At 40.9% G+C, this 20,829-nt stretch overlaps 1 protein-coding gene across 2 annotated transcripts in view; it reads left to right on the top strand.

Annotated features, from left to right (window-relative positions):
- ROR1 (receptor tyrosine kinase like orphan receptor 1) overlaps window positions 1–20,829 on the top strand; it is a 388,040-nt gene that overhangs the window by 223,440 nt on the left and 143,771 nt on the right. The window lies entirely within an intron of this gene.

Here is a 20,829-nt window from a genome sequence, read left to right as displayed (position 1 = left end):
TGGGCACATTTTCAAGAATCAAAAGGATCCAGGATCAAAAGGTGAATCAGAGCAAAGTCTCTGTCTTCCATGAACTCAGAGCCAGGAGAGAAAGACTGAAGTCTAAAGGCATAATCAAAACCTTCTGTTCACTTCGATAGATCAAGTTGTCAAGGGACATTCCTTCTAATCACAGAGAGGTGCTGGTGGAAATACACAAGGAAAAAAAAGTCCATCTCCAGGCTGGTATGCAGAAAGGAGAAATCCCCAGGTGCCCGAAATCAGTGGGAAGGAAGGAAACAAAAGGTCCTTTGAAAACATGGGAGGTATGTATGGTTTTTAGGGGCTGGAGTTTCAGAATCCCATGGGAATGAGAGCTGAGGCCATAGGAAACATGCTCCTTGCCAAGGCTGTCAATGAGGAATGCTGGGCCTGAGTATGAAGTAAGGAAACATCTGCTGGGATCTGGTGTGGAAGTCTGTCAACCACTTTGGGCCATTGGGATCACCCATAAGAAATCAAAACCCCAGCCTATGCTCTATGTGGGTATGGAGTTGAGGTTCTTCCCTCGTAGGGCACAGGCCACAAACCAAGAAGATAATGTGAAAACTTGGTCTGGAATTGATTTAACTATGAAACCCTGACAGGGCACAGCCTAAAGCCGGGTCATAAAAATGTCTCAACAGCCCAGTACATGTGGGTCTCCCACTAAAAACAAAATTAAAAAAACCAATACCACAAAACAACAAGACTCCTTCTGATGTTAAGTGCACTTTCAGTTATCATAGTGTGTCCAAGAGAGGGAAAAAAAGCCACCATTAGTGAGAGTCAGACAAAACACGTGGAGAAGTTCCCATCTTAGAAACTGAAAGCAATAGACCAATTTGAGAAAGTAGATAGGTTTAAAATGTTTTATGGTGAAAGAGGAAGTAGAAACTATAGGGCAAGAAGACGATAATATGACCCCAAAGTAGACATTTGAAAAGAACTAAGTAGAAATTCTAGGATTGAAAAATAGAGTTACAGAAATTTAAAATTCATCAAATGGGTAAAACGGTGGATGCACTGAGCTGAAGAGAGAAATGGAGAACTGGGAGATAGATTCAAAATAATATGGTGGTTAAGAGAATGGACTCTGGAGCCAAGGTGACTTAAGTTTCAATCCTGATTCTACTATTTGCATGCTGTGTGACTTCGGGCAAGCCACCCAACCTGTCTGTGCTTTAGTCTTCTCATTTGTAAGATGAAATAATAAAAGTACCTACCTCTTCTGGTTGTGAAAATTTATCTGGCTAGAAAATCTAATAAACTAATTGGAGAGTTGAGAAGTAATAACTGTTTTTGGTTAATATGGTTATTAGTTTGAGCTTGGTAGTAAAAAAAAAAAATTGATATTTTGGCAGGCTTGTAAGGAAAGCATGTTTTAGGATTGGAGTGAAGATTTCAGACTCTGTTAAATTAGCCCATGTCAGCAGCTACCCACTTCAGCCTTCCCCATGCATGGTTATTCACTCACACCAACACCATACTTCTTAGTTTGGTAAACCAGGTTCTCTGTGGTCTTGCTCCTGCCATCTCCTCTCACCTCACCCTACACTCCATACTTTGTACTGCTTTAATTAAAAAATCTGCCTCTAATTCCCTAAATATATCATTCTACTTCTAGTCTCTCTACCTTTGTCCATGGAGGTTCTTTGGGTTGGATTGGTCCTTAACTTCCTTCTTCACTTGGCTGACCCTTCTTTCCTTTCACCTTGACCATCCCTCCCTTCCTGTTCCCCCGACAGTGCTCCTAATGGCCATAGTGCTGAAGAAGACAGGCAGTATTCCTGCTTTGGAGGACCTTGCATTCTAGAGGGAGAGACAGACAATTAATGAATCCTTTCATCAACCCTGTTGACCATGCCATCAGCAGTGTCTTCAAACATTTAATATGTGGGGTAGCATGTCACCCCATGTCTGTCTTGATCAGAATTCTTACCACGCTGTATTGGCATCATCTAACGTGTGCCTGTCTCTTTAAATTCAGAGCTGTCTTATGTTACTGGCATGTTCCTATTGCCCAACACAGTGCCTGGTGTGTACTAGAAAACATGGTGTTAAATGGCGTGGGTTCAAATGCCATTTCATAGCTACCACATGTGAATTCCTACTGGATGTGTCACCTGCTAAGCATGTGAATATGTCATTTGAATTCACTCCATCCTGTGCAGTAGAATGATAGGCACTGAGACTCGTGAGGATTAAAGAACTTGGCTGAAGGGCATAGCTGGTGAGTGGCATTGCCAGGATTCCCACCAAGGCCTCTAAGGCCAAGTCCAGGGATCCATGTCCAACATAGCAGCTGGTTACACTGTCTCCCCACCTCTGGTGGGGCAATTTCACTTGACATGGAGAAGCAGTAAAATAAAAATCCATCACTTGGTATTCTTTAAGGCCTTTCTCTTCACCGACCTGCTCTGTTCCACCCATCAATCCCACTCTGGCTCCCCAGCCTCACACTGATCCTGGTTTTCTGTTAAATGAGCCCAGTCAGTGGCATTAAACAGTTACCTGTTTATCCTTTCCAACAGGAAATGAAATTTAAAAGAGACAAGGCCACCCGGGAAGAGCCGCTGAAAGCTACTATTGATGGGGCACGGGGGTAATTTCTGAAACAAATGCTTCAGAACCAAGTGCCTCCTAAAATAAATGGAGCTACAGGGGCCCAGGCCTGGCTTCCCCATGGGGTTTGGGGGGGCGTGATGAGGGCCCCTTTCCCCTTCTTCCATCTTCAGTCACGTGAGGTCTCAGAGGCTCTCTACAGAAAGCTAAATGTTTCTTTTGGAGAAAGCACTGGAAATTGCACCCGTAGGTAGCAGAAGGGGAGGGAGCCTACTACTTAAAAAATACTGAGGCCTGTTTCCAAGTGCAAATAGTTCTCTGTGCTGACAGACTAGATTTGGGGGTATTTTGGTCCTGCTTTGCTTTTTTTTTTAATGGAGAGCTGGCTTCCTCTACCAGCTTGGAGCTTGACACATGCTAGGGAAGGGTACAGCATGGTTCTTATGAGCATGGACCCTAGAGTTCCTGTGACCCTGAGCTTCTTTTTGCTCACCTGAGGTGTGGAGGCCTGGGTGTCTAGCACCTAAGATTGTTTTCTGGCCAAAGAACACATCTGTGGGTTGCATGTGTGTTGTGCCCTAGGACAGCTGCTTGCGTGGTCACAGTAGACAGATACGTGCTGGCCTCAGCCCCTTAGCTCACCGTCAAGGGCTATGACCAGGTTTTCTAATCCAGGAGCAGTTGCTTCCTCTTGTCACTTCTCTCTGTTACTTGATTTGTCCTTGGTACATAAAGAGTCTATTTAAATGGTATTGACTGGTCTGTACTTGGGAGCTTGGCTCGCAGCCAGCCCTGATGGGGCAGCTGAGTCCTTTCTTCGTGCTCCTAACTGTGTGTATCTGCAGCAAGGACAGGGGGTGAAAGGGCAAGATAGGGGTGGACTGAATCGGGAGTCTTGGTACTTGGCAAGCTGAAGAATAGTCCTCCTGGGACTGGTAGCTGGTTGGAGGAATTTCTGGGGGAATTCCTAAGGCTAGCAATGTGGTGCTTAAAACAGCCCAAGTTCAGCAGGTTTTGGCCTTGCACAATGTCTTCTTAATATCGATAGCATTATTTTCTTTAAAGGACTGCTGTCATCCTGCTACCATTAACCACAAAGACTCTTGGAGCCTCTGTAGCCTCATTTTGAAAATGGGAGAAGGGGTATCACTCCAAAGGGTTAAATAGAGTCTAAAGCCCCATCCTGGTCCCCAGCATAGATAGCTGCTCATTTCAGGTAATTCTGTTGCCCCCACCCCTTCTCGTTCCCAAGGGAAGGGTAGTGTGATCCTGGGAATGAGCACTTGACAAAGAACCTAGATTCTAGTCCCAGCTCAAGTTCACAACCAGGTTAGTGACCTGTTAGTTAAGCTCTGGGCCTCAGTGTTCTGATCTGTAGAGAGGAAGCTATCAATCCTTTTTCTGTGAACCCCCGTGCTGCAGGGTCCAGTATGATAACCACCTGTGGCTGTTGAGTACTTAAAATGTGGCCAGTCCAAAATGACATTAGTGTAAGTGCAAAACAGGAACTGAATTTCAATGGCTTCTTAAGCCATTGAAAAAGGACTTAAAATATCTTATTAATAATTTTTATATTGATTACATGTTAAAAGGATAATTTTCCATATAGTGAATTAAGTGAACTATGTTATTAATACTAATTTTACCTGATCCCTTTTAGTGTGGCTACCAAACAGTTAAAAATTACACATGCCACTTGTATTATATTTCTGTGTGAAGATGCTGCTCTAATGAAACGGCAGCTAGAACCTCAGGTAAATCTCCTGACCTGTGTTTCCTCCCTGCACCGTGAGAAGATGTTCTCATATCTACGCCAGGTTTAATGTTCTAGGAACTGCTTTCTGTTGAAATTATTTTGAAAACTGATTGTGTATATGCTTAAAAATAGATCAAGTACTTTATGTGCAGCGGATAATCATTATTGATTATAATCTGATATTAACTCTCTGAGAAGGGCAGTATTTCAAGCAATATCCCTCCTGTGGAGAAAAACTTTGTAGGTTAAAAGTCCAAAGCACAGAAGGTTTATACTTTGGTGATGGTTACATAATGGATGGCAGTGGGACCCCAGAACAAGAGAAGAAAGCCCAGCTTTGGGGCAATAGTTGTGTGTATTATTCAAACAGGGCTCTGATGATCCAGCGTTGCCTCCACCTCTCAGACTTGACCTTGCACTGTTCTCTCCTGCTGGCTGTGCACCACCAGCCTCACTAGCTTCCTTTAGGTTCCTCTAGCAAGGCACACTCTTTCCTGACTAAGGGCATTTTGATATGCTGCTCTTTCTACCCAGAATCCCCTTTCTCTTGCTTTTTCCCTCCTTCAGGTCTTGGCACAATTGTTATCGCTTCAGATAAGCTTTTCCTGACCATCCAAAGTCCATTTTCTTTTCCTTTGTAGTGATTAAGAAAGAAAGAAAGAAATCTGGTCTAGGCCTGGAAGCAGTGAGAAGAATGCCTTCCTAATAAGAAAGCTGGAAGCCTCTGGCCAGCCTGCTGTGTCCTCTTCACCCCTCACTAACTCACAACAAGCTTTCCGTCCCTTTGCCTGGAACCCAGCATGGAAGCCTGTGACGTGGAAGTCATTTCCTTGCCAAACAAGCTGCTCTCTCCAGGATTCTTGTTAATCCTTTTTACTTGACCAGTTCATTCACTTTCGGGAAGGCAACCTTCAAGATGAGGGCTATGGGATTTTTGTCATAAAATAGAAGGATGACCCTTTATGGTCAATGTTGATCCTTCCAAGCCCACTCCAAGGGGAGGGGTTCACATTGGGCACCACCGCTAGAGCAGAGAGAGGCCACCTCCCCATTCAGAACTCTGTCCAGCCCATCATTCCAGCTCTAGTCCCAGCTCTTGGTACCGGTCCCTCACATCAGCCCTCCCTCCCATCCCCTGTGTGCTGCTGTCATTGGGGCATTCAGCTTAGAAACCTGGGGCCCTGGGGTGTCTGCACACTGCCAGCGTGGCTGTGTGAGGAGCACAGACCTCCCTGCTCCCAGCAACCACTGCCCAGGTGAGACAGAGGAGCAATCAGACAAGCTTGGAAATGTTTATGCTCCTGTTTTTACCATTTAGAATTGGGATAGAGATTTATCTACCTCGCATTATGGATCTCAGATTCCTTACTCCCTTGGTACCATTTTTGGTAATTCCTGGCAAAGATGAAATACAACTGGACTCATAAGTAATCAGGAAGCAGCAAAGGGAGCATTCCTTGACCCTCCCAGGCCAGCGTTGTCCTTGCCTGGTGTCTTAGTTTGGATTTAAACGTGCCTGCTGAGAGAACCTACCTGTACACCCACTTCAGAAATGGCTTTGGAATTTGGCCTCAAGATGCTTCTAGAAACTTGTGGACTGGGGTGCCACTCACAGGGATAACAGAAGGCCTTAGTAGTCCTGGGCCTATGGCTTTGGTCAACTCTTGCTCAAAGACTGGTGGGGACTTTTGGACTGAGAGGCCTCTTGGCGAGGGAGGGAGAAGAGATCATACAAAGTGCTTTGCCTCCTGGCTCCTCACCCTCTGCTCTGGCTGGCTGCTCATTGTTCCCCATCCTATTTCAGGTCTCTGTGCAAACTCTGCTGTTTGCTGCGGTAAGAGTGCCCTCCCACCCTTTTGTCATCCTTAAAGACCCTGTGCAGATGCACTGCTTGGAAGAAACCTTTCCTGACCCCACCTTGCCCCTTCCAGGGAAGGAAATCACGCTTTCCTCTGTGTTGTGTGTGTGTGTTGGTGAGGGGGGGGGTGGGTAGTGGTTGCTCCTCACCACGCTGCTGGGTGATGCCGATTTTCTTGTGTGCTCTCCCTCTCCCTCCCCTTCTTCTCTCCTGCAGGAGATGTTCATTAAGCATCTTCTTCACGTCAGGCAAAGCCCTTCTGGCGCTCCCGTTCTAGCAGGAGGGTCAGGCAGGAAGGGCACTGTGGAGGGGAGGGTGCTTTGAGAGAGGGGAGAACAGCTTGCCAGGCTGTGAACGTCGTGAGATCAGGAATTATGTCTAGTGTAGGCATTCCTGTAGCTCAAACTCTAGTGCTGGTGTCTGAATGAATGAATGAATGAATGAGTGTGATTTGAAGAATTTAAAAGCTCTCCAGGTGATTCTAATGTGCAACAAAGTTTGGGAACCACTGTTACAGAGTTCTAGGCTAACCTACCCTGTTGTCAACTCTTACCATACTATTTTGACAAGTGATTTATCCAGGTATAGATGCTTAGAACTTTCTCCATTTCTGTCCTTAATTTTCTAAGGTAATATAGAAAAGAAGTGGGCTTGGAGTGAGAAGTCCTTGGTTTCTATTTGAGCTCTATGGCTAAGTCAGGTTCTTGAAAATTTAGAGTTAGTGGTTTTTGTTTGTTTGTTTTCATTTGTAATATGGGAGAGAATACCAGCTTCCCGAGGTTGTTACAAGGACCGATTGTAATGACATAGGTAAGAGGGCTGAGCTCGGTCCCAGCCCTGATAAAATACGTAATACATATAGAGGTTGATTCTGATATTGATTTGACATACTTCTTAAAATGTCTGAATGAGTTGATGTAACTCCATCACTTTTTTTATGGCCATGGGGAATAATACTTCCCTGCCTTATGAAATAATACCACCTATTAATAGCTGCCATATATTGAGAGATTTTTATGTACCATGAACACATAAAGTAATCTACATGTGTTGCATTTAATTCTCATAATAATTCTAAGAGATAGTATGTCCATTTTATGGGTGAAAAAAAAAACTGAGCCTTAGACAAATGTAATGGGCTGAATAGTGGCCCCCCAAAATATATGTCCCTGTCCTAGTCCCCAGATCCTATGAACTTTACCTTAGCTGGAAAAGGGTGTTTGCAAGTGTAATTAAATTAAGGTAAGAATCTTGAGATGAGATTACCCTGCATAGCGAAGTGGGCCCTAACTGTCTGCAGGGGTCCTTATAAGAGAGCAGCAGAGGGAGGTTTCATATAGACCCACGGAGGAGAAGGCAGAGATTGGAGTGGTGCAGCCATGAGCCCAGCAGTGATGGGGCAGCCCCCAGAAACTGGGAGAGGCAAGGAATGGATCCTCCCCTAGAGTCCCCAGCGGGAGCAGGGTTCTGCCTGATTTGGGACTTCTAGCCTCCAGAATTGTGACAGAATAAATTTCTGTTGTTTTAAGCCACCAAGTTTGTAGTAATTTGTCACAGCAACATTAGGAAACTAAAAAAGCAATGTCAACAATTTGCCCCAAGTCACAAAGCACTGAAGCCAGAATTCAAACCCATGTCCTTGCCCAATATATCCTATTGCCTCCAAACTGAATTGAAATTTGTGACAAAATAACTTGGATTCCTTTACTCAACAAATGTTTATTGAGTGCCTACCATGGACGAGGCCTGTTCTAGGGTCTGAAGATGCAATAATGAACTCAACAGAAACGGTCTTGTCTCCAGATACTCTAAATTCAGTGGAAGAGAGAGACTTTAACAATTAATTTTACACACATCCATATACTAAGAATCATTTAATTGCAGCACTGATAGGTGATTTCAAGGAGAAGTATGAAAACACGGCTGTATAAAAGTAGACCGTTACCCTGGAACAAAGAGTTCTCACATCCACCCTGAAAAGGCCCAGCTAAGCCTCCTGAGATAGGGGTCAGCGCTGCATCTCCCTGGCCTGCTTCCTGGGAGCTTGCATGCTGACAGCTCCATTTTAGCCCTCCTGCGCTTGGGGAGGTCAGTCCACGAACAGGGCAAGACCCTTGTTGGGATAAAGACCTACCATAGGAGGAAGGCGGTAAGGCCTTCAGCGGACGGTGAGCTCTGCAACCCATTACAGACATCGTTCTGAGACAGTGAAGTGTGGGGAAACTGCTTTTAGACAAGGTTGGAAATTTTTACATTCCTGTGCCAGGCAAGATTTCCTGTAGGGCCATGAGAAGCTCACTAATCATCTCTTTAGTTCCAAGCGATATTACTTCAGGGCAGTTCCTGTCAAGGCCCCATGCTTAAATATCTCTTTGCCTGGGTTTATTCCATCAAAAGCTTCATTTGCTATAAGAAAATGCTCCGAGCCTTAGCTGGTCCAGCAGCTTAGGAAGTTCAGTTTACCGAGTGCCTCAGAGGGCTTCCAGCTCTGCCCCTAATTGCTGCAACTCAGACTAACTTATTTTCTGACCGTTTTCTGCAAATGATTTCATCTTGGGGGCCTTAAGTCAGCCACGATCAACTCCAGTCATGGGTCTGGTTGTGTGTAGAATTCCAGTGGACTTCCAAGAAGTCCTTGTCCATGGTCTTTACTTGTTTTCTGAACTCAGAAAGCTGTGTTTTCCTAGAGATCCTTCCCAGGATTGTACTTTCCGTCCTTTGTCCAACATTTATTTTCACTTATTCATTCAGCAGGGTTTTATAGAGTGCCAGCTGTGCGACAAGCACTGTGCTAAAGACAGAGTGGTGAAAACACAAAATTCCTCTTTCTCAAACCTCACTTCCTGTTGATATTAGCAAATCCCTGTGTGGGAAGTACTCTTCCAGCTAATCGTTCCTGAATGTCCCTTCTGTCCCAGGCACTGTACTAGACATTTCACTCACATCTCTTTTAAGATGCCATAAAAACCTGGTAAGGTAGATACTATTATGCCATTTTATAGCCAGGAAGACAAGCTTGGAAAGGTGAAGTGACTCAGCTAGTAAACAGCAGAGCCAGAATTCAAATCTATGTTTTTCTGCCTATGAAGTCCATAGTCTCAGTGCCTACTTCATTCTAAAATAATAACCCATATTTATTGGCTAGAAAGAAAGAACAGGGTTATAAGCTTATAGAATATCCTTTCTGGACGAGAATATTCTGAATTACCCTTAGGTGATTTTTCTTACTGGTGTTTTTCCTGTAATTTCCACATTTCTTAACAAATATCCCTATACTCTTGTAATCAGATAAAATACAAGTAAAATACATAAGAAAATAAGGAAACTCTTATACACTCCCCAAGAATTGAAAACAGATACTCACTGTTCACAATAGCACTAGTCAAAATAACCAGAAGGTAGAAGCAGCCCAAATGGCCATTAGTGGATGAGTACATTGACATAATGTGATATAGACATACAGCGGAGTATTATTCAGCCATAAAAAGGAGTGGAATGCTGACATATACTGCAAAGTGGATGAACCTCAGAAATGTTATGCTAAGTGATAGAAGTCAGATACAAAAAGTTCCATGTTCCATTCATGTAAAAAAATACCTGAAATAGTTAAACGCTTAGAGACAGGAAGTGAACTGGTGATCACCAGGGCCTGGGGTGAGGAGGTGGGGAAGAGAGCAACCGCTTCGCAAGTCTGGGGATTCTTTTTGGGATGAGGGGCATGTTTTAGAACTAGTTAGAAGTGGTGTTGTGTAACATTTGTGAGTGTACTAAATGCCACTGAATTTTTTATTCACTTTAAAATGGTTCATTTCACCTTATGTGAATTTTGCCTGAATAAAACAAAAATAAGAAAACTCAAAAGAAATAAAATAGGCACACTGATAAGCTTTTACTCTACTATTCTTCTTTACTGCTAGTGCTGTGACGGCTTTGAAAATGGATTTGACATCTCCTTGCCAGAATTGTTTTTACTTAGTGCCATAGCCCCTAACCCTAGTGAGACGCCTGGCATGGCCGCCACTAACTAATAAAGTAACACTGGGCCAGTCACTTCACCTCTCTGGACTTCGGTTCGGCTGCCATGCAGAAATAATGTCCACTGAGGTCATTTTCAGAACTTCATATGAAAATGTTGTGCTCTGTAAACTGTTTTTTATTTTTTAACATTTTTTATTGAGTTATAGTCATTTTACAATGTTGTGTCAAATTCCAGTGTAGAGCACAATTTTTCAGTTATACATGAACATACATATATTCATTGTCACATTTTTTTTTCGCTGTGTCTGTAAACTGTTACGTGACTTGCATATATTTTCCAGTCTTTATTTATATATCAAGAACTACTAGGGGATCAGGAATCATCTCCAACTGTTTACTAGGTACGTGTGTTAAAAGAAATGTGAAAGTAGGTGGTGAAATCTTGTTAATGTATGTATTTAAAGACTATGCTTTTTGTCATTTTTTTTTAAATTGAAATATAGTCAGTTATAGTATGTCAGTTTCTGGTGTACAGCATAATGTCCCAGGCATGCATATACATACATATATTCATTTTCATATTCGTTTTCATTAAAGGTTATTACAAGATACTGAATATAGTTCCCTGTGCTATACAGAAGAGATTTGGTTTTTTTATCTGTTTTTATATAGAGTGGTTAACCTTTGCAAATCTCAGACTCCCAAATGTGTCCCTCCCCACCCCCTTTCCCTGGATATCCGTAAGATTATTTACTATAAGACCATGCTTTTTGTTGTTGTTGACAGCAGTTTTTTTTTTTTTTTAATTTGTGGGTGCTTTGTTTTTGCCTTTATAATAAAGTCTATTTAGGGAAATAGGAATGTTTGGGTTGGGGACGGGACGGGTAGGGAGAATAGGTTGAGATAATGGGAAACTGTTAATAGTGCTGCATTGAAGACGAGGGCTGGAAAGCCTTTGTGCTGGTGATGGGCGTCTCTCTGCTGACAGTTCCCAACGGGAATCAGGCTGATCACGACGGTCTAATCAAACTTTGGGTGCAGGTAGTAAATCCTGGGCAGACCTTGAGATGCTGGCTTTGAAATGTTGCCACTTTGGCACCAAGGGTTCTTCCTGGAGTCAGAGTTGCCTGTAGCCCATCCCTCTAGGGCTAAACCAACCTGCTAGGCAGTGCCTACCTTCTAGGTTCTCAGCACCCTCATCCTGCCGACAGAGATTTGGGAAAGAGTGGCCTGGGGAAATCTTGAAAAACTGCTTCAGAATCCAGCTAAGTGGTTTGGGTCCTTTTCCCCTAAGATCAGTTGAAGTTGCTTCATTTACTGTTGTTTTGGGAATACTGAGGCCCCCAGGAGGCTTTTGTTAGGAAGATGGTCTCAGCAGCTCAGCAGTTTTGAGGTGAGGTGGGCCTGGTGGGGCCCCTGCATATCTTGTTGCCTTTTCCCTTAAATCTTTTCCTTCCTGGGGAAAAAAAAAGAAAAAGAAAACCTAGATTTAAAAACACTTTCAGAAGCTAAACATATTTGTTGCAGAAAATCTAGGAAACAAAACTAAGCCCAAATTAGTCACTGCTAACATGTATTCTTTCATTCCTAAAAGAGTCATAAAAATGCACACATTATTACACACGTAGTTCCCCAAATGAAATCATATTGGGACATTCTCTTTTGTTAATCATTTATCTTTTCACAACATCACAAACCTCTTTCTGTGTCATTAAATATTTTTAATGACATCATTTTTAATTGACCATACTAAGTATGTTCCATTGTGGGAGTATTTTGTAATTTATGTAACTTACACACTGTTGTTGACAAACTAGTTTTTTGTTGTTCTGAATAATACTGTGATGAAAAATGCCTTAAAGAGCCTAGGACAGTACCTGGCCTCATCATGTTATCATTAATCTCTCTGCGTATTAATAGTCCCTAGCAACAGTGTAGGAGCATGCACCATTCTACTTACTTATACCAATATTAGGTATTGTCATTTTTTATTGTCAATTTTAAAAGTAAAAATGGCATGTCGTTATTTTAACTTTAATTTCTTTGATAACTTAGTAAAGTTAATTTGTTTTCTATGTTCAGTGGCCATTTTTTTCTCTGATGAATATTTATTCCTTTTTCTCATTCTATTGGTGTATTTACCTTTTTGACTGATTTGGAATCTGCATTTTTAAAACTAGCTTAGCTTTGAATTTTGCTTGTGGTATATATGTTTTTTTCACATAGATAACTTTCATTTTTATGAAATCAGATCTAACAGTCCTTTCCTTTATGATTTTTTACTTTGGTGTCGTGGTTACAAAAGCCTTCCCTTCCCCAGGCGAGAAGCATTTATATTTTCTTGAAGATATTATAAGTAAACTTTTTTTTTTTCAAAATTTGGATCAAGTTGAGCAATATTTCCAGTCCTATAGAGGGCAGCTAATTAATCTAGCACCAGAGTCAACTGTATCTCTACAACCTAGATGCAGAGGATTTCCCAGTTGAATGACCCTTAGAGGTCATGTCCAGTCTTCTAGCTGATTGGTGACTCTCTTCTTCTAAAAGTCATATAGATGATTCTACACTAACCTTCTACATCAACACTTTCTTTCCACTTAGAAAGCTTTTATATAAACACTTTCTTTAGTGGCATTATAGAAGTCTACCCTACTGTTCCGTTCGAGAAGCCCTAAGGTAATAAGGGTCTCTGTCTTATGCAGAGCCAACTGGTCTTCATTTTCACTCTTTCTGCCTTGTCTACTTCTTCTCAGACAGTAGATGCAGGCTGTTCTTGGGACTTCAGGGTCATATTGGCCCAGTTTCTGCTCTGGTGCTCAGTAACTGTGTGGTCTTCAGTAAATTACTTAACTTCTTTGAGCCCCAGTTTTATCATCTATAAAATTGGGATTCAAAAATTCCTATTATTACACATTCTAACTTTGAGACAGACAAAGTTGAATGCTGGAGCATTTAACAAGCTTAGCAGTTGTGTGTCATTATTTCAGGCTTGAATATGACTGGAGATTTTCTTTAGTTCTAAGCTTCTGAGATGTGTATGCAGTGTTTGAAGCAGTATCTTATAGTCAATGATCAATAAAGAAAAGCCAAAAATATCTCCAGATAGATTTAAGTACATTGAAAAGAAGCAAGAGTTAAAAATCAATGTCGTAATATATTAATACCAATAATTTGTTTAGAAACTTGTTACACAGATGTCTTCATTAGTTCCAGTATTGGTTTGAACTTTGGAATGAAATGACAGATAGCCTCTGGGAGCCTTTTCTGTGCTTAGGTAGAGGACTCGGCATATGGACACCTAGACCTCATGAGATTATTTTAAGAATTAGAGGAGATCCTACATGACTGTGGTAGTACATTATCATTATGATATTATTACTCACAGAACCTTCTCTTTCTCAAGCTAAACAGTTACCATACTTTTCATTATCTTTCTTCCTAACTATTTTCCAGATCTTTCCTTCATAAGAGGTAGCCTCATGGAGTGAGCATACAATACTCCAGGTAGACTTGGACCATGTAGGATGTTGCAGGACCATCTCGTTTTTCATTTTGCACTTTTATTCTTGTAACCAAAATTCTCATTTTCTGGGTAGCATCATCTTATTGCTGACTTTTGGAAAATGTGCAGTTAGCTCAATCTTCTCTGAGTTTCTCATAATTCTTGCCACTTACCTGCATCTCTTCTTTCTTGTACTTGTGTAATCAGTATCTTATGTCCCAGTACTCACTAGAAACTATTCCTGTTATATTTCAACATGTTTAATTTATCAAATTATTTGATGCTATCGCTTAGCATGCTTAAAACCTTCCAACTTTGTGTCTTATTTTAATTTGGTCCTCATCTAAGACATTGATATGACTGTTGGCTCGGAAAAGATATGGACAGAGCTCCCATCATGATTACATCTTGTCTTGTTGCCAGTATGGAGAACTGCCTCTCTTACAAATATAGATAATTCAGATCATGTTTTTGAGAGTCTGCAGACCTCTGTTAGCATCTTTCTGTTTCTTTGAATTTTGTAAAGTCAGCATTTCTATTTTGTTCCACTAATGCATTTGAAAAACATTTATTGAACTATGTACCAGATACTGTGGTAGGTGCTGGATACAGAAACAAGTAATGTATGTCTATCTTCAAGATGCCCACAGTCTCATGGGAGAAACAAAAGGACTGAGTGTATGATAGAAGGAATGAGGGAGTTGTGGATAAGGCTGTATGGAGATGGTGACATTTGAGCTGGGTATTACAGAATGCATAAAAGTTCGCATAACAGAAAGCAGATCAAGGACACAGCTGGCTATGCCCCAAATCCCCTTTTCTTAGACCATATGAATGCCAAAATTATGTGTCCATTTTTCTCTCACAGTCCATGCTGTTCTTGTGCAAACAATATTTCCTTGTTCAGAATTAGATTTCTTTTTTTTTTAACATTTTCATTGATTTATAATCATTTTACAATGTTGTGTCAAATTCCAGTGTTCAGCATAATTTTTCAGTCTAACACTGACATTCTAGGAGATGCAATTACCATCCAGGATTGTTAAGAATAGAGAATATGCACCATCTTTTAGTTAGTGGATACCTTTAAGAAGTATTCACATCACTGAACATTCTATATCTCTCTTATGTCCTCCCTCAGTACCAGTTTTGTGATCAACAATAATTATAATAATATAGTAATCATTGCTAACATTTATAGAGTATCTTCCACATGCTAGACATGGTGAATTGTGCTTACATATATTATCCCTTTCTACCATTTACAAAGAAGAGGTTTAAGCTCAGAGAGCTTGAGTAACTAGCCTGAGGTCACGCAACTAATAAATTAACAAAACTGAGATTTGAACATTACTGTCTGTCTCCAAAGCCTCACTATTTACATTTCTTCATTCTGACCAGCTGGTCAATATACCTATCTACTCTCCTCTTAGGCCTTCACTCATTGATTTGCCTCAGCAGCCACCCTTTGTATTAGTCTGCTAGGGTTGCTGTAACAAATATTATAGACTGTGTGGCTTGAACAACAGAAATTTATTTTCTCACAGTTCTAGAGGTTGGAAGTTCTAAGATCAAGATCTGAGAGGGATCAGAGCTATTCAGGGTGTTCTTCCTGGCTTGCAAATGATCAATTTCTCACTATGCCATCGAGCAACAGAGAGAGAAACAGATAGAGAGAGAGAGACACACACAGAGACACACAGAGAGAGAGAGAGAGAGACAGACAGACAGAGAGACACAGAGAGACAGAGAGAAAGAGAGATTCCGCTTCTTATGAGACCTCAAGTCCCGTCTGATGAGAGCCCTACCTTTATGACCTCATTTAACCTTAATTGCACCCCAAAAGCCCTGTCTCCAAATACAGTCACATTGGGAGTTAAGGCTTCAACAGATCAATTTTAGGGGGACACAATTCAGTCCATAGCACCCTTTTTTTTTTTTTAACATTTCATACATTTCCACTTCTCCATGCTTTTGCTTATGCTATTCCTCCAGCATAAGTTTTCTGCCTTTCAAAATCCTTCCAATTCTTGAGTATCCAACTCAAATGTCACTTCCCATGAAGCCTTCTCTGGTTTTCCCATCAAATTTGGTTCTTCCTTCTCCTTACACAATAATAATTCTTTGATTGTACTTTGATTTAGCCCCTATTTTACCCAGATGGCATTATATATTCAGGTTCCTTGAAAGCAGGGACCCTGCCTTAATATGCTGCCAATTGCTCTGCCCCTAATTCTATTGGTACTCCCAAAAGGCATGACTTCAGTTATTCACTAGTTCTAAGGAATGGCATAGGCAATTGGGTGGGTTTCAGATGGAGAAGAGACTACAGGAAGCCTTATGACTGTCTTCAAATGTTGGAAGTGATGCCTTATAGAGGAAAGAAAAAAACAGTTCTATGTTCTCTGAGAGGTTTGAATTGAGACTGCCACATTAAAGTTATAAAAAAGCAGATTTCAGCCCAATATATGGAAGCCCTTTTTAATTAAAAAAATGAAAAGGGAAAGACAGCTAACATTCACTGATAACCAAGAGCTAAACTGTTACTCTACACACATTATTTCTGCTCCCACATAGTCTTGTAAAATAGTTCTCTTCTCTTATAAATGATAAAACCAAAGTTCCAGAAGGCTAAACACCTGGTATAATTTCATATAGTCTGTTTCATATAATTAATCTATCTCTTTCACTCATTCTGTCTTGAAGAATCAATCTCCTGCTCTCTATTGAAGGAAACTGCATGACCATTTTTCAGGAATGCTGTCTCAGGAATGCTGGCAGGGGGTGGGGCACAGTGCGGAGGGGTTGATGTAATCCAAATTTCAGTTTTCTTCCATCTCTTAAATCCTATGACTCAGGAATTCTCAGTCCCTGACATAAGTTTAATGGCAATAGACCTATAAAACCTATCTCCTGTTATACTTTTTTGGGGAAAGATACATTGTAAAACTCTTATTAAGATTATTACAAATTATCATTACAGTATTCCAGTGTTATTGGTCCCATTAGTTCATATTTCTGAAGCTCTTTGGAGAACACAGCTTTGGAAATGCCCGTACTAATAAAGCGGACTTGATCCTAGCCAATGGTGGCTACAGTTTTCAAACAAGGGCTATTCTGTCTGGAGGAAAAATGACAATATGCTTAAGTTGTCACCTGACTCTAGAGGTCAGATGGATGAAGTACTTAGTTTCCTATCCTGATTACATTCCATACTGAAGGTGGGTCCCTGTAGATGGAGCTCTTCCACCGTCAGCTTCTGGGGCTGGCAATTCTGAAGCAGCTGCCATTTCTTTGGGTGATTCATGTGTGAAAGTGTCCCCTCCATAAGAATTTGGGTCACTTTGTTCTTTCCAGAGCCAGACTCTTATCAGACCAGAAGTGTCTCTTCATACAAATGCATCCAAGTTGGGAAGTTTATGAATGATAAGGATAGTTGTTCATTCCAAATACATTGCTCTTTTCGTCTGTGACATCTTATATTTGGCTACACTGCTTTGTGTACTCAACAGTATTGGGCCTTAGAATCCTGGAGCTAGGGTACATTTTGGTGTAGCTTTAGAGATAATTTCAAAATGATCATAAATCCCTATCTTCTCAATTCACATGGTTTAACTCTATTTCTCTTTCCTGTGTGAAATTATAGTCTTGAATTTGAGCAAAGCCTTTGCTTCTATGTGTGCATGCATGTGTGTGTGTGCACATGCATATTTTAGATAACACTTTGGCACATGCTATGAAAATCCTCTCTACTCTCTTTTCCCCACCCACCCTTCACCCCACCCTCTTCAGAAGAGGGATGACAACACCAGATGAAATGCCAGGAACATCTAAAAGCAGTTCAAGTTTTTGTTAGTTAGTTTTGTTTTTGTTTTTTTTTAAGTTTTTCTTTACTCCTGCTTTGTTTTCCCAAGAAAACTATCACAGGTATCTTGCTTTTCTTCCACTTTTATTATCCAAAATACAGTGTTCCTGGTGGAGGTGGAGAGAGAGAATGATATTTTTTAGTAACTTACAAGGCAACAATGTCATCAAAACATTTTAATATGAAGCTGACACTACTTTGGGACCATTTAATCTAGTCAGCCTCAAGTTTAACAGACATGACTCAGAGAGGAGAATGAGTCATTCAATATCAAACAGTCCTTTTGTGGTAGGAGTGGGACCAGATCCCATTCCCTGGTCCAATTCATTGCATAGCCTTAAAATGTCACAGCTTCCAAGACGTCTTCCAGAATTGCAATTGAGACCAGACAGGCATCAGCCCCATCAGGCTTGGAGGAGGCCATCAGGGCAGTGTGTCTTTGTTCCTGACTGATAGCTCTGTTGCCAATCTCAAGGATTTGGAACCCACAAAATGAAATAAATCCTCAATTAACTGCCATTGTTTTCGGCACTCAAGCTTTAAAGACGAAGATGGAAAATGTAAGAAAATAAATAAGGGATTTATTGAAAAAGCAATACCCAGTATGACTCCACTTATGTGAGGTACCTTGAGTAGTCAGACTGATAGAGACAGAATGGCGGTTACCAGGAGCTGGGAACTAGGGAGGATGTGGGATCATTGTTTAATGGGTACTGAGTCTTAGTTTGGGAAGATGAAAAAGATTCTGTGGATGGACTGCAAGCAAGATGAATGTACTTAGTGCCACTGAACTGTACACTTAAAAATGGTTAAAATGGTGAGTTGTAGGTTGTATATATTTTACCACAATTAAAACCACAACAGCATCCTTGGTACCACCTGGAATCTTTATGCCCTTGTGTGTTTGCATCCCCAGAAACAGGCTATGATGTCCTAAAGAACAGTAATAACAAACTTATGCTATTTTTTATTTGTCTTGCATTTTTTGTTTTCAAAGTAATTTCATTTACATGATAGCATTTTATAGTCACCAAAACCATCCTAGGAAAAACATGACAGATATCCTCATCCTTGTTTTACAGAGGAATCAAATGAGGCCCAAATTCACACAGCTGACAGATAAAAGGGTTGGTACTAGAATCCAGGGCTTCTGATTTGTGTTCCCGGAGCCATGCAAGATCTGGGGTAAACATTTTAAAATTGGTACTTAACCTATGCTTAACTGGAAAGTAGGCTAATATATTTTAAGATGATTCTCAACACCTTGAAACACTGAAGTGGTTTGGAGGAGGTTTTTAAGATGAAAATAAATTAACTTCATTACCCCATTGTCTAAACATTCTAACTGAGGTCTTACTGTATAGCAATAATACTGACACTTACACAGGACTTTACTAAGTACCAGGTACTATTCTAAGTGCTTTAACTATACTAACTCATTTAACAAAGTGTATTATTTGTAACAGAATTTACTGAGACTGACATGTGCTGAACACCCTCCAAGGTGCTTTGTATACTTTGTATACTTTAATCCACATAACCATCTCAGGCAGCAGGTGTTACTAAAGGTTGGAGGTGTTAAGTAATTTGCCCGAGGACACTTGCTAGCAAGTGACACACCAGGACTCAAACCCAGGTCTGCCTACTTCTCTGCTGCTACTCAAAACCCATGGTGTGTTGTGCGTCTTTCCAATCACTGTCGTCTCCAAATATTAATTATGTTATTCAGGCACGCTGGGGCAGTGTCCAAATGTGGATGCCGGCTGGCTCGTAGTTTGCTTCTTGAGGGACTTCTAAGTTTCACCCTGAAATTCTGGCTGGAAATTTGATTCAGTTGCTGAAAGCGGAAGAAATACAGCTTTCATGTTCATGCGCAATTTGCTTTTTCATTTTCTTTTATTATCCTGAGACTTACTGTAAATCACACTTTCCCATCAGTCCTGGGGTTCTGATTATGTTCATGGGGTCCAGCTAAGAGCAAGGGCAGTAAATTATTGCCACTTTGTTTAAAAATTTTTTTAGCCACAGTACATTAGCTGCTTTTGTTTGCTTTTCCACTGGTGGTGTGCACGTTTTTATTTCAGAATTGGTGTTTCTTGAGTGTCCCGTTTGTGAATAACATAGCTTGCAAAATGGAAGGACTGGAGAAAAACTATGCAAGAGGCTGCCCTGTTGGCATCTGTAAGATTAAAAGCATTTATAGCTCAGATGAGTTACTGAGTTTTTTTTTCTCTCTCTCTCTTTCACTCACACACATACAAACACGCATACTCACCGTTTTCTGTATTCTCCTGTTTTCTCTGTTCTACATTTCCCCCAAAGCAATTGTGAGGGAACAACCAATACAGTGATGAATATCAGGTAATCATCAAGAAATGCCTTCTTCTAGACTTCTCTAGTATTTTTGTTTATTTAACAAAATAAACAAAATAAATATTTAACAAGATCAGAGGGTCAGGGGACATGTTTTATTGTAAGTTTCTGTTCTAAATTTCCCGATATTTTCGGTAAGGGAAAAAAAAAGCGAAAGAAAAGAAAACCTTTAAAGCCAAAAATGGGGCTAATAAGAACCAGACCCTAAAGTGATTGTCAAAATGTCAAAAATAACTGCTTTTCCTTTCTTCGGGAGCATTAATCTTCAGGTACCTACCTTTCCGTCGAATCTCCCTAATGGTTTGACTTAATTCTCTTGCTGGGCTATCCACAAATAAAGTGGCTGCCAAAGTGATACTCAGATCCTCAAAATCTTGCAGCAATTGATGTGGGAGTTTAGAGGAGTCATTTGTTGGTGTTTTTCAAATCACATCTTTTGATAAAGTGGAGAGAAAGGAGGCCGTGACAACCCCAAGTATGAAGGTCTCCTTGTGAGCTGGCATTGCCACAGTGTTCACAGTACCATCCTAAAAGTGCTAGAAAACAATGATAATTATACCGGGCCTAGGTGAGCATGGAAATTAACTGTTTTTCCTAAAATCCACCAGAGTTCCTGAAATGGCTTTGGAAAGGATTTCAGTGCACAGGAAGGAGCTTAAGTTAGAGAATTTTATATCCTTATTGATAATCTATACAAGAGTTCTTTCACTTTCTTGGACTTTGTAACAGACACCTCTGAAAGAGATTACCTGCTTTACAGTAACTGCCCCCAAGCCCCGATGTTGTCTGATAACTGCTCCCTGGACCCTGCTGAGGACGGGTCCTCAGCAGCCATTTTATATGATGTAACCGTGCCTCTCTGGGGAGAGTTGACTGGATCAGGGAGGAGACACCTGACCTATGTTGGGCCAGAG

Source organism: Camelus bactrianus, chromosome 13, assembly GCF_048773025.1.
Source record: "Camelus bactrianus isolate YW-2024 breed Bactrian camel chromosome 13, ASM4877302v1, whole genome shotgun sequence".
Lineage (NCBI taxonomy): Eukaryota > Metazoa > Chordata > Mammalia > Artiodactyla > Camelidae > Camelus > Camelus bactrianus.
This window is presented reverse-complemented; position numbering and strand designations above follow the sequence as displayed.